This window comes from Crocuta crocuta, unplaced genomic scaffold, assembly GCF_008692635.1.
Source record: "Crocuta crocuta isolate KB4526 unplaced genomic scaffold, BGI_CrCroc_1.0 scaffold290, whole genome shotgun sequence".
NCBI lineage: Eukaryota > Metazoa > Chordata > Mammalia > Carnivora > Hyaenidae > Crocuta > Crocuta crocuta.
Genome location: NW_027527429.1, coordinates 2,169,807 through 2,181,225, shown reverse-complemented (window position 1 = coordinate 2,181,225; position 11,419 = coordinate 2,169,807). Strand labels below are relative to the sequence as shown.

Here is an 11,419-nt window from a genome sequence, read left to right as displayed (position 1 = left end):
AGGACATCTGACGGCTAAATGCGAGGTGGGAGCCAGGACTGGATCATGGACAAGAAAAGGAAAACTGGCGGGAAAACAGGCGAACTGGGCTCTAGATTGGTTACTTCGTGGAAGCGTGCCGATGCCCATTTCCTGGCCTCCACAACCACACGCTGGTTTTGTAAGATGAGAGGAAACGGAACTGAAGGCACGGGGGACCCTGAGCAACTCTTAACGTGGATCCAAAGTTATTTCAAAGTAAGAATGACATTTGGTAGGAAGAAAATGCCAACTTGATGAGTCATTATGGAAAGATTAATTAAAAGCACAATGAAATACGATGCACCTTCGGATGGCTAAAAGGGACGAGGCTGACAGTAGCAAGTGCTGACGAAGAGGCAGAGGAACAGACTTTGTTTTTTCATTTTTTTAATCTTGGTGAAAAACACTCTGATGGTTCATGTCCGTCTGTGTCTGTGCAGGTGTTTCCTTCCAGATGAGATTGGCACCTGAAGTGGCGGATCAGAGAAGTGGATGGCTCTTCCCCATGTGGGTGGGCCTCGCCCCATCAGCCGTGGGTCTGGACGGAACCAAGGGGTGGGGGAGGGGAGGAATTCACTCCTTTTGCCTCCTGTCTTCAGGCTCAGACGGAAACGACAGCAGGAGCTTTCCTGGTCTCCCGCTTGTAGATGGGAGACCGTGGCAGTTCTCAGCCCCCTAAGTGCTGTCGCCGATTTCTTCTAACGAATATCTTCGTATGTATATGTATGTTCTGTTTCTCTGGAGGTGCCAGACTAATACAGACACATAACAAAAATTTGCCGTTAGACAATTCCCGCATTCGTAGTGTTCTGCAGCCGTCTCTACCACCTAATTTCAGAATACCTTTATCATTCCAGTGGAAACCCTATCTCCACTAAACCGTCACTTCCTAATCCTCCCCCACCTCCCGCTCTAAAATGTACCTGGGAGTTTTTTACTCAGTAGGACACAGACAGAAATGATTGTCGCGAAGGAAGGTGTCTTTACACTCATGGATCCTTAGACACAGGAGGCAGGATGTGCCCCATGCAGGGCCTCGGGGGAAGCACCAGGGTCAGCCAGGAGGCAGAACTGAGGGGGACACATGGGCAAGAGCCTTTATTATGGTTTTTGCGGGAAAGGCAAGGTGAGGCGGGGTAACAAGTTGAGCAGATTTGGGCTTGAGTAGTTTAAGACTTCAGCAGGCTCCCGTCTATGGAGGAGGCCCCTACCTGTCAGGAAGTAGCCCTGGGCTGATTCGGAGCAAGAAACACCTTCCAGACCCGGAGTCTGATTAAATGCATCCAGGGTGTTTGGTTGCCACATCAAAAGTGTGCAGTTAGCTAACTCTCTGGGAAGGGCAATCCTTCCTGCCCAAGGTCCCCAAACGTCAAAGGATCATAACATAAAGAAAATAAAAAACGCAATTAATAACACCTCCTCCTTCCCCCCTCTGACAACTACGAATATGCTTTCTGCCTCTACGGATTTGCCCGTTCTGGGCAGTCCACAAAAACGAAGTCATGCGTTTCAAGGTCCATCCACGTTGTCGCGTGAATCTGTACCTCACTCCTTCATCGACCCGAGTACCGTTCTACTGAAGGGTTACACCACGCTTTATTTATCCGACCGTCCGTCCATGGCCGTTTGGGTTATTTCCACACTGTGGCCGTTGTGAATAACGCGTGAACATCTGTGAACAAGGTTCTGTCTGAACACCTGTTTTCAGTTCTTTTGCGGATGTACTCAAGGGTAGGATTGCTGGATCCTACGGTCGCTCTCTATTTGACTTCTTGAGGGGCCGCCAAACTGTCACCCGCACTACCCGCGCCATCCCGCATTCCCACCACAGAGCACGAGCGTTCCAACGTCTCCGCGTCTTCGCCAACGTGTAGCAGCTTCTGTTGTCTGACTGTAGCCGCCTGCGGCGGACCTTGTGCCTCGCTGGTGGGGCACGGCCGATGATCCAGCCGTTTGGAAAACAGTTTGGCAGTTTCTCCCAAAGCGAAGCCCACACTTACACAGGACTCTGCGATCTTGCTCCCAGAAATTTACCTGAGGGAGAAGGAAACCTGTCCAAACGATGACCGGAACGCAGCTTTGTTCATAATGGCCAAAGCCTGGCAACAACCTGAAGTTCCATCAACTGATGGCTGGATAAACACATCGTGGTGTCATATAATAGGACACCCTGCAATAAAAAGGAACAGATGTAGATACAGGCAACAATGTGGGTGAACCCTAAAAGCATTGTTCTAAGTGTGAAGAGCCAGACACAAAAGGCTATGTCCTGCATGACTTCATTTTTATGACTTTCTGCAAAAAGCAAAACAGGAACATAAATTAGATCAGTGGTTGTTATTGGCTGCGTGGGGGCGCGATTAACTGCACAGGGCATCAGGGAACTTTCTGGAGTGATAGAAATGTTCCTGATTGTGAAGATGGTTCCACATTTGCCCAAAGGTAACAAAGTCTAAACTTAAAATGGGTACATTTTATTGTAAATGTATTATGCCTTGAGAAATGGGTTGATTACCTGAGACCCAGTTCTGTATCCCACACTTAAAAAACTTTTTCTGGTAATGTTTATTTATTCTTTGAGGGAGAGAGAGCGAGAGCGAGAGCGAGAGAGAGAGAGAGAGAGAGAGAGCACGAGGTGGGGAGGGGCAGAGAGAGAGGGAGACACAGAATCTGAACCAGCTCCAGGTTCTAAACTGTCAGCACAGAGCCGGACGTGAGGCTTGAACTCACGGACCGTGAGATCATGACCTGCTGCTCAAAAGTTGGACGTTTACCCGAATGAGCCCCCAGGGGCCCCTCTATCCCCTACTTTGGACATGTCCTCTTCCCTGATTAAGTTTATGGGACACACTTGATGAGGGTCTCCCTGTCTTAGGTCTTGAAACGAGGGAGATAGAGGAAGTCAGGATCACATGGGAAATGGGGGAGGGGCTTTTGTTTGTGTTTCACTAAATGTTACCAACTCCTTCACCTTCTCTCTCGTCTTTCCCACGATCCCTCTTCCTTTTCACGGGGCTGACCATTTCCCTTAAATCTGAGCATTAAAACAGATCCAGTTATTTGAAGATTCCCACGTCTTGCATTTTTATTGGTGAAATATCAGAATATTACTTGTGGAACTTTCCTAGAAGAAAATACGGTATTTCAGATTCCTTACACAAATAATTTAAGAGATGGAAAATTGTTGCAATCATTTTATTCCTCTGAATTTTCAAACCTCTGTACAGCCCAAACAGGAGTGATCGTGATGTAAGTTGCTGGGTCAGGAGCTGGCTGGCCAAGGGAGAGGATCAACACCAATCACCTGGCCGGGAAGATACGACACACTTGACACACGGACTGTTCCTGTCTGGGTCAGGGAAATAAAGGTGCCACTTTCACCCTTTGATCCTGGTGTTCATTAATTTTTCCTCAAGGAGGAAGACAGAATCGGTGAAACAAATAAACTAGCTAGTTTCACTTTATTTTCAGAGCTGAGATACTATGCGCAGGAGCTTAGGTGTGAGAGAGCCATTTTGAAGAGGAGGGAGGAAAAGTCATCAGTGCCAGAGAGAAAGACAGGATTCTAGAGAGGAGCCCGGACCAGGCAGGCCTCTCAGCCCCGCCGCGCCTCCTATGCCCCCACCCCCCATTTCCCTCCATGGGACTCCCGGGTTATTATTTACTCACCTTCCTTGGTAGAAGATAAAGAAAGTCAGAGAATGGAGTCAAGTGAAATAATTAAATCTTTTAAAAAATGTGTAGCCTAGAGAAGTTACGTCTCATCCCATACCCCCACATAAACACACACACATGCACACACACACACAATTGCACACACACGAACACACTCACATGTACACATGCAAACATATAGGCACACAAACGAGCACACTCACATGCACATATGTGCACACGCACATACATGCACACACAAACACAGTCACTCGCACATGCATACACATGAATACACAATCACATGCATACACACATGTACGTGCACAAGCACAAACACTATCATATGTATATACACACATACACCCACGCACACAAGCACACTCATATACACACACATTCCCACATGCACACACATGAATACACAATCACACACGCACACACACACATACACACACACATTTTCTTCTTAAAACATGGACGTCCACTTGCTCTCCCTGGTCCCTTGGGAGAGCTCTGTGTCCCGGCCCCCCAGTGCTCTGGTGACCCCCATAAAAGAGAACTTTACCATACGCCCAGAGCCGGATTCTTCCATGTGGCTTTACATTCAAGATATCCTCAGAGTTTTAACACACAAGTTTGACGGCAAGTTTATTCCTTGAAACACTGAAGGTCAAAACTATATGTTTATTTAGGTAAGTGTTTGGGACTTAAGTCAAAATTTCAACGAACGAATTTAAAGTTTTCTGAAGGACATTTTAAAACATTTATATCGTCTTAATTTAAGATCTGCTAGAGCTCCAAAGTGTCATGTGGCAAGAGAGACCATAATTTCTAATTATAAAGTATCGGGGACGATAAATTCACATGACCTTTCCAGGAAAGTTTATGAGCAGGCCGCAACGGGGCAGGGACTTTATGAGGGGTCAGGGCATGTGTGGTCACCAAAGGCTCCCCCTTGCACATTATTTAGACAGATTAAGGAAAATCACACTCCCCAAGGCTTGGCAGCTCCCCCCCACCCCCTTCTAAAACACCGCTAAACATCGGAGCGCGGCAGGAAGCTCAAGTTCCCAGAAAGATTTCAGTTTCTGGACGTCGCTGTGTTAAGGAAACCTTAGGAATCATTCACCCAGCCCATTTCCTTTCACAAGAGGGGAAACTGAGTCCCACGGAGAGGAAGGGGTGTCATCCCCTGCTCGCCGACAGAATGCAGGATCCTGACTCCTCTCCATCCTGCTCTGTTTCGGCCCTTTTGCACAGCCAGGTTGTGGTTGGGTTTTTCCTTACATGATAAAGCAGCGTTTAGATTCCCATTCTTAGCATATCTCCAAACAGAAGCATGATTATAGACAGCAGGAGGGGGAAGGAGCGTGTGGGGCCGCCCTACAAGTCTGGCTTTGGGGGATTCACAGTCACACTAACGGAAGTCAGATCCTGCAGCATCTCCCTCTAAGCCCTCCTTCGTCCTGCTCCTCGCCACCTCGGCACCGACGTTCCTCGGTCTCTCAGTTCCCTGGGTCTGTTTCTCGGCCCCCCGCTCTTGGCTGGGGGCTGCCGAGTACCGTGGCTCCCTGTTCCTGTGTCTCTTTCACTGGCTGGCTGGCCGGGCTTTGCAGCGGCCTCAGCCGCTGTCGTCTTCCAGCGGCTCCCCAACCCAAAGCTGGTCATGACGCCTTTCCTTAGCCCCCTGCTGTGGTCCGCGTGGCCTCCACGAGGAAATCCAAAACCACAGTAGCTGCTCCTATGGGACACTTGGGAGCCTGTCCTCACCCAAGCTCCCCCCGTCGTGCTCTGCACAACCACAGTGGAGACTCCTCGTTCACGGGGCTCGCGTCTCTTCCGGCGGGAGCCCCCCTGCCCACAGTGCCCCCCAACTTGCCCTTCTGGTCCCACCCCATCATGAGAGCAAGCACACAACCCAGCTGGTTTATTAGGGCTCCCGGGCCCCAGGACACACGGGGAAAGCCCAGCCATCAGCGTCCCACGCCCGACTTCTCCGCTGGAGCAGGAGTGAAGATTGTATTTAACAAGCACTGCTGTTCCTGGGGGATATGATCCTAAGTGCCTGTCATCTTCGGGCACAAAGGGGAGCCCCTCTTGTACCGAGAGGGTGAGCTTCAGGCAGAGGGAAGCAGAGCTGAAGGATAGAAGGAGAAGAGAGATACAACAGCACTGAAACTCCTGGATCCAGCTAAGCCTGAAGCCAGCCTGAGCCTGAGCTTCCTAAGTAGAGAACCGACAAGATTCCTTTCTTTTTAGGCAGGTTTGGGGTATATTTTTTAATCACCTGTGACCAAGAGAGTAGCGGCCACTAAGCCCCTGAGCTCTCAGCCACCGGGACAGCCCATTGCGGGGACCCCACTGCGCTTCACCCCTATGGGTCTTGACACATTTTCATCCCTTTGCCTGAATGTTCTTCCCCCTCCTCTTAGGGTAAACTTATTCCACCTTTGCTGGTGTCTTGCCCAGCTCCCTATGGCCACCGGTCCCTCTCGCCCAGGCTTCTCCGTGTCTGGTTCATTCCCTTCTCTGTCCCTCACAGGGTTACCCTCCCGACTCGCTGTTTATGTGGCTCCTACGCCACACCCTTAGCAGCACATTAAACACAGAGTGATACTTAACTTAAAGGCACAGAATTAATAATCTCCTGTCTTCAGTTAATTTCTCCCCACAGTGCACCACGAGGTGCCTGTCTCCGGACACCCTTACTCGTGGGGAGCCCACCACCATGAGTCCTATTTTCTTTCCACCCATCAGTCAACAGCCTCTGCTGGGCTCTATCCGAAAGTGTGAAGTTTGTGGAGGAGAGGCTGGGGACACAGTGGGCGAGGTGTGAACGACAAAGCTGAAGATTAAAAACAAGCAGGGTGGGACTGTGAGAACGAAACTATTTGAGCAAACTTCAATTCACATTATGGTGAACGATGGAAACGAGGTTTCCATTTGGACAATCAGGACTTGCATTTTTTGGTTGCATTGCAGGCAGTTGGGGGGTAGACAGCATGCCTTCCGATTCGTGAGTTAACGGTAAGCGAAAGGAAATCCGGACACTGCTAGAACAGCGGGTGAGCACCCCAAAATCCACACAGACCCAAGACTTCTGACGGAACCGGGAGGCAGCTAGGGCGGGGGGGACCCAGCATCCCTGGGCCCACGAGCGCCTGTCGCTGGAACAGAATGGGGGAGGGGGAGGCTAGCTTTCACAGGGTCACCGGGTGGGGTTTCACTCTGGCCCCAGCCCGCTGCACGCCACCGGCTCTCCTACCCTGAAGGATGCGCAGGGAATAGCTGCCCATCAGAGCTGCGGAGACAGAGGGCGGCACGGGGCATCCCGGCCACCAAGGTCCCCTGGAGCCCTGCAGGGTGAGAGCCAAGCTGCCCCCTGCTCACTGCACCTGCATTTCAGCTTCTAAACCATGATCTCAAGCAATTTCCAGTTGAAAGCGAAGCTTGCACATGTGCCTTATTTCTGGTCCCTCCCTTCGATCCCTCTAAATCGCGCTAAAGGAACAGAAAGGGCGAGAACCCAGCTCGCAAAGAAAACAGGAGTCCGCAGAGGGCAGGTCTGGGCAGGTGGAAGGTGTCTGGAGCGGCGACAGACTGAGTGGACCACGGAGGCCAGGAGGCCAGAGCACAGGTGGAGGGCGCAGCCCTGAGGGCAAGCTGGCTGAGCCCCATTCGGAAGCACCCTCATCTCTCAGCCAATGTCAAGAGCAGATGCATCTCCTGGGTCCCCTCCCCTATCCCAAGAGGCCAGGTGCAAGCCTTCTCCACAACCCTGGATGGAGCTGGATGCGCCCCTGGAGAACGCGAGCCAGGCGGGGTTCAGACGGGGCTGCCGGGGGTGCTGAGAAGCGAGAAATGGGAGGGCCCGCCCTGAAAACAGGGCCAAGGTGAGAAAATCCACATTCTGGACGGCCAGCGCTCGCCTGGGCCTTTCCCGTCCCTGCGTACCAGGCCGCTGGGGCCCAGGCTGATGTTCCCGGGCAGCGGGTAGAAGAACGCCTCTCCGGAGACGGTGTCAGTCACAAAGAAACACTGACAAATCCTGGGGTCCTCCCCAAATTTGACTGGGCCCCCATCTGATCATCCTGAAGTAAGTCCACGAATGAGGACAGGCTCCTTGACCAGCGTGCACACATGCACACCCGCACAGGGCCTCTCTCTCTCATACACACACACACACATGCACACCCGCACAGGGCCTCTCTCTCTCTCTCACACACACACACACACACACACACCTGCACAGGGCCTCACACACACACACACAGGGCCTCACCTACACACACACACACACACACACACACACACAGACTGATGATGTCATAGTACCTTCCAGCTGCATTGATTGCCTGGAGGACACCTGTGGAGCAAGCCCCTGGCTCATCGGCTCTTCGGCTACTTTGAAGTGTACTCTGGGAAGAAGGCAGGCTGGCTCGGTGCTGCCTCCTTCCTTCACTTNCTGCAGGGTGAGAGCCAAGCTGCCCCCTGCTCACTGCACCTGCATTTCAGCTTCTAAACCATGATCTCAAGCAATTTCCAGTTGAAAGCGAAGCTTGCACATGTGCCTTATTTCTGGTCCCTCCCTTCGATCCCTCTAAATCGCGCTAAAGGAACAGAAAGGGCGAGAACCCAGCTCGCAAAGAAAACAGGAGTCCGCAGAGGGCAGGTCTGGGCAGGTGGAAGGTGTCTGGAGCGGCGACAGACTGAGTGGACCACGGAGGCCAGGAGGCCAGAGCACAGGTGGAGGGCGCAGCCCTGAGGGCAAGCTGGCTGAGCCCCATTCGGAAGCACCCTCATCTCTCAGCCAATGTCAAGAGCAGATGCATCTCCTGGGTCCCCTCCCCTATCCCAAGAGGCCAGGTGCAAGCCTTCTCCACAACCCTGGATGGAGCTGGATGCGCCCCTGGAGAACGCGAGCCAGGCGGGGTTCAGACGGGGCTGCCGGGGGTGCTGAGAAGCGAGAAATGGGAGGGCCCGCCCTGAAAACAGGGCCAAGGTGAGAAAATCCACATTCTGGACGGCCAGCGCTCGCCTGGGCCTTTCCCGTCCCTGCGCACCAGGCCGCTGGGGCCCAGGCTGATGTTCCCGGGCAGCGGGTAGAAGAACGCCTCTCCGGAGACGGTGTCAGTCACAAAGAAACACTGACAAATCCTGGGGTCCTCCCCAAATTTGACTGGGCCCCCATCTGATCATCCTGAAGTAAGTCCACGAATGAGGACAGGCTCCTTGACCAGCGTGCACACATGCACACCCGCACAGCGCCTCTCTCTCTCATACACACACACACACATGCACACCCGCACAGGGCCTCTCTCTCTCTCTCTCACACACACACACACACACACACACACACACCTGCACAGGGCCTCACACACACACACACAGGGCCTCACCTACACACACGCACACACAGACTGATGATGTCATAGTACCTTCCAGCCGCATTGATTGCCTGGAGGACACCTGTGGAGCAAGCCCCTGGCTCATCGGCTCTTCGGCTACTTTGAAGTGTACTCTGGGAAGAAGGCAGGCTGGCTCGGTGCTGCCTCCTTCCTTCACTTCCCAGTTTCCAGAATCATGACTCTGTTCCCCGTCACCAGTAGAGGAATACCAGTAAGTTTTGTATCTGACAAACATTACACACTCGGGGATTTTTACCATTGCCCGCGTTCTACCCTTTGTACGTTCTTGTTCTTACTGCTTACCTGGCACCATCTCTGGCCAAGGGAGGCATCTTTCGATGCGTTCCCGAGTCCTGCGGCCACTCAGCACTCACTGGCCGCGTCTGTGCTTTCTGGCCCAGGAGAAAGCACATCTCCCGGCTCATCTCGCACATGTTTTCCCCAGGCCGGAAGTTGGCCATCTCCTCCAGAGAGAACACCATCTGAGCACTCATGGTTCTCATTGCCCCGGGATGGATCAACCTTTCTAGGTCTTTCTAGTGGTCAGGGCCAGGAAATACGCCGTTGAAGAGAAAATATATCATGAGCTCATACTGGTATTTCCAACGAGTTTAGAATGAGAAGGTCTTGACTAATTTGTTTCCTTTCATATTTGCATCACATTTCCTGTAGGCTGGAGATCTTGATCCCCAGACAGAAACACGTGAGGTGAAGTGACATGTTAGCTCACAGTTTCAGAATGACAACAGCAGTATTGTTACTAGAAACCTGAATGCTGGGCACAGTTGAAGTCCTTCTTGCCTTTGCAGAGTGTATCCTACTAGGGCTGAAGAGTCAAATCACAGTGGTTACTGCCGCCTTCAATGATTCCTGTGGCTGCAGAAGCCGCAGAGATGACGCGAAATCAGGTACGTTGTCTGATTCTGCTTTTGACTTTTAGGGATTAAAAAAAATTTTTTTTTCCATTTTGATTAAATTTTTTATAACTATGTAAAACATCTGTATGATTCCAAAGTCAAATTTATAAAACAAAGTTTATGCAGAAGAGCCTGGCTTGTGTCCCCGGCCCCGACACCCCGTTCTCTCTCTCCCTTTCTGTCGATGCCATTTATTTCCACCGTGGTGTTTTACTGAAATTTGGTATAGATCCCAAGTCAAAAAACTCATAATAGGAGTTTGTTGCAAGAACAACTTTAATTTGATGTTAAAGGCATCCAAGTGTGTCAAAGGCCAATGTGGGTCCATGTTACAAGTGAGCGTTAGTGGTGTCAGGAAGCAGCACATCCCGGAGGGGGCCCTTGTGTGTCCCTTCCAGACCCCAGTCTGAGGCCAGGGGCTCAGGAGGGGCTCCTTGGTAGCGGACGGCCCGCACTGGCTGGTCCAAACAGAAAGTGACTTATCAGAGGCCATGCTAAGCCTGCCATGGAGCTGAGCAGGCAGGCTCAGGGCAGAGCTCACTTCCAGATTGTGCCCTAGCACAGGGCTCCTGCCTCACAGCACCCAGAAGGCAGTGGTTCTAGAACTATCCCGGAATCCCGGGCTGCTGCCACGGCACGGCCACTCCTGCTGTGCTCCCTCCTGAAAACTGATGCTCACGCCCTAACCCTAGATGTCTGGAGGCCGCACACTGCACAGCTGAGCAAAGACAAACACAGCCAGCACCGGCCTGAAGGACAGGGCAGGGTGGACGGCCCTCCCCCCACCCCGCCGCCAGGGCGCTCCTGCAGGCCGGCCCGCTGAGGTCTGAGGAAGGTCATCTTGGCTTGCCGTGTCCTGCCGTTCCAGAAGGAACAGAAGAGAGGTGGAAGGAGGGCGGGCACCCGGCCACCACACACAGGGCGAGGAGGTGTTGAAACGTTAGATGCACCGTGGTAGATCCATTATCACTGAGCCTCGTCACAGGCGCTTCTGAGTGATTTTTCAGGGGGACATTTTTAAGGCCATTAAAAAAACATTGTTTAACGTTTATTTATTTTTGAGAGAGAAAGAGACAGAGGGTGAGCGGGGGAGGGGCAGAGAGAGAGGGAGACACAGGATGGGAAGCAGCTCCAGGCTCTGAGCTGTCAGCACAGAGCCCGACGCGGGGCTCGAACCCACGAACTGTGAGATCGTGATCTGAGCCAAAGTCGGACGCTTAACCGCCTGAGCCACCCAGGTGCCCCTTCCAGGCCATTTTTAAAGGAGACCCTTGCCTATGGGGACGTGCGTCTTGGCAGAAGTCTCAGTCCTTTGCCAACATGTGCCTCTGCCGAGCCCGTGGTATTGCTGTAGTGTAGGCAGGTGATAGATTCTTAGACCTGACTTCCAGAAAGTGTTCTGCTGCAGATCACCAG

At 52.2% G+C, this 11,419-nt stretch overlaps 2 long non-coding RNA genes across 2 annotated transcripts; one reads left to right on the top strand and one right to left on the bottom strand.

Annotated features, from left to right (window-relative positions):
• Positions 1 to 391: 391 nt before the first annotated feature.
• LOC144227131 (uncharacterized) lies at positions 392 to 1,066 on the bottom strand. The gene is made up of 2 exons (XR_013333857.1): positions 945 to 1,066; positions 392 to 773 (listed from the first exon to the last, which is right to left on the bottom strand). It is a non-coding gene; the product is annotated as an uncharacterized LOC144227131 (long non-coding RNA).
• A 1,098-nt stretch (positions 1,067 to 2,164) lies between these two features.
• LOC144227127 (uncharacterized) lies at positions 2,165 to 3,407 on the top strand. The gene is made up of 2 exons (XR_013333856.1): positions 2,165 to 2,463; positions 3,249 to 3,407. It is a non-coding gene; the product is annotated as an uncharacterized LOC144227127 (long non-coding RNA).
• Positions 3,408 to 11,419: the final 8,012 nt, after the last annotated feature.